General features: G+C 48.3%; 1 pseudogene; it reads right to left on the bottom strand.

The window, feature by feature from the left end:
* Positions 1-455: 455 nt before the first annotated feature.
* Positions 456-1,217, bottom strand: LOC112880913 (annotated as a pseudogene).
* Between the last annotated feature and the right edge of the window lie 1,756 nt (positions 1,218-2,973).

Raw genomic sequence — 2,973 nt, 5'->3', positions numbered from 1 at the left:
GTGCTACAATGGCATAAACATGTGTAAGCCTACACCTCAATTTCCCGTACCAAAGAATTAAATATAGCCGTATGTTTTTCTCAAACAACTACGGCTAAATTAGAAGTAATGAAGATATGTTATAATTTTTTCTCAAATAATTATTTAAAGTAGCAAGTTACATAATTTTTTGTCATGAGTATCCATAAAGTTTAGCATGACTTGTTATATATTATGATTCTTATGTGATTTATTAAGAAATCAAACTTGTTTACTGATTGCTAAACATTGAAATCAATATGTTCCTCGCTACCAACATGCATGTATGTGTGGTATATATGTATGATAGTACCATGTATACTTTGTTTATTATATTTTGATAATGACATAGTTGAATACTTTAGAATCAAATATATAGGAGTGCATTGAAGCAAAGAGATGGCCAATTTAGAAGCGAAGAGTTGAATACTTTAGAATCAAATTGAAGTCCATTGTAGCAAATAAATGATGAATATATTTTTCCATTTCCACTTTAACCCCACCTTGCCACTCCAAATTGCACCAAGCCAAACACATGTACTTGGGACAAGCCAATGGTAGATCTCCCTCATGTCACGGCCATGCGCCAGCGTCCCTTCTGTTCTTGAGCCTCCGACATTGTCTGACCCCGTAAGAGCATATGCAAGAGTGCCTAAAAAATATAGTCCTAAAATACTTGGACTTGCCAAAAACTATTAGGAGCCGAAAAAACACCACCTCTCCAACAATTCCCAATAATGAAACACCACCTCTCCAACAATTCCCAATAATGAGCTCGAAAAAATTAAATTCCAGCGCTCCGTAGACCTCCTCGGGGATGCTCTGCAGGCCGAACTCCCACTCCCCGCTCGCCTGCATCCGGCGTGCCGCCTCAGCCGCCCGCCATATGCTGTGCTACAGTAGCAACTGCTGTCTCTGCTCCGCGCCCGCGCAAGAGCCCCTAGCTGCGTGCTGCCAGTGACCGCCGCCGCAGCCGCGACCACGGTCACCGTGGCGGCCCTGTCACTGACCGCCGCAACCATCTCCTTGAGCTCATGCTTGCTAACGACGGTCTAGACGCGCACCATGCCGTTGGCATCCTCCCAAGGCAGGAGGTGGCCGCCGTGGTGCAACTGCTCGAGCGCCACCGCTGCTGCCACCTTGGACTAGTGCCGGGCGTCCGCGACCGCGTCCCTGAGAAAGAAGCACCTAGACACCATCCCCCATGGCTGACTTGCTGCGATTGGAGCGCGGCGGGATACAACACTACTACGGAACCCCCTATTGCAAAGATCCCATCACCGCTTGTTCTCTTTGGATGCAGCTGTGACATTCAGGTACTTAGAAGATAGGCATGCTAAATTCTAGTATATGTTGTGCTTGTTAGAATGAAGTGTGTGTTGCTTTGATCAATACTTTTAGAAACCTAAATGCAAGTTAAAGAGTAATTTTGTAATTATGGAAAAATTAGGGTTCTTTTGCTAAATGTGTTTGAAGGTTGGGTAATTTCAAATTGTATGAAGGTTAGTTTTGTAAAGGCAAGAATCTACTTTTAAACCACTGTAAGAAGTAGAATCACCATAAGGTTTCAATTGGAATGTGAATTTTAAATAGGTTTTATGTGAAATTTGATAGTTTGTCGGATTTTAAATTAGTTTCAAAACCCTAACTCTTTTGAAGCTAACCCTTAAAGCAAAGTTGTAGTTCTTTTTAAACTCTACACTTTTGCTTTTGGGCATATTTTCATTTGGGCTATGGTTTGAAAGAAAACTTTACTTTACAGTGCACCCCTTGCCCTTTTGGAAAATTATGAAGAAGTCCTCGTCGTCTTCCTCTCTCCCCCCTCCCTCTCTGTTTCTCTCTGCCTCCTGCTCCACCGCCCGCTGCCCTTCACCGGCGAGCTCCCGCGCTGCCAACTACCCCTTGCGCTTTAACCCCACCACCTGGCCCTCCAGCGTACCCGGCCGCCGCTCGCCCGACCCTGCTGGCTTTTCCCCGCCCCGCCACGTCGCACCGCCGTCCCCCGCAGCCGCCACATCGCGCCGCCGGTCGCCCACAGCTGCTCCAGCTCGCCTGTGCCCCTTCTTGGTTCCGCAGAGCGTCCAGGAATTCCCCTTGACTTCTTTTACTTCCTCGCGCGGCCACATTGCACTTCCTCGTGTTCTTCTTCACTCGATCACCGTCGCCACCGCTCCGCTGCAGTCCTGCTTGCCGTCATCAGCCACCTCCGTCGCCCCACACCCACGATTTCGTGCTCCACCGGCACCACTACACCCCATTAAAGCTCCCTGACCAGTTCTTTTCGATCCCCTCACGCTCACACCACTAGAACGCCGCGCCGGCCGTCCTGTTCACCGCAACCGCTCGGCCTCACCGTCGTCCCGACATTTCACCCCCTCTCGGCCCTCACCGAGCTCACCACTAGCACTACATCTACACGAGAAAGCTTCCTAGCCACTTCTTCGCCGCCTTCCTGCACTCCGGCCGCCAGAACGCCGCCGCCGCCTCGGGACCTCGCCGCGCCGGCTCAGTCCTCCATCGAACCGCCATCTCCGCACCATCCTTCCTCGGTTCCGGCCACCCCCGAGCCCGCCGTGAGCTCCTGAACCTTTTCCCCCACTTTCCCCTCACTGCCGGTGAGCCTCCTCGCCGGAATTTGATCGCCGTCGTGCTGCCCCTCTGTTCAAATCCGACCAGGGACCCAATTGCATACTTTCTTTTCTTTCTAGGGTCTTCTCTGCAAAGTATCAGTACCCCCTCAATTCAAACCAGCCATCTTTGAAAATTTGTAGAAATTCATGAAAAAATCCAAAAGTTGTAAAAACCAGTTCGGTTATACTCTAGAAGTCCAGTTCTACAACTTTTTTACTAAAGTTTAATTTGAAACTTAATGCTTTAAGTGTTATTTTAAAGTTTAACAAAAGGGGATCTTGTATGTATCTCTTGCATGCTAGCTTTATTTCATGAGACTTTTGG

The sequence above is a fragment of the Panicum hallii genome, chromosome 2 (assembly GCF_002211085.1).
Source record: "Panicum hallii strain FIL2 chromosome 2, PHallii_v3.1, whole genome shotgun sequence".
NCBI lineage: Eukaryota > Viridiplantae > Streptophyta > Magnoliopsida > Poales > Poaceae > Panicum > Panicum hallii.
The sequence above is the reverse complement of the archived record's forward strand: the minus strand, read 5'-3'. Positions and strand labels throughout refer to the sequence as shown.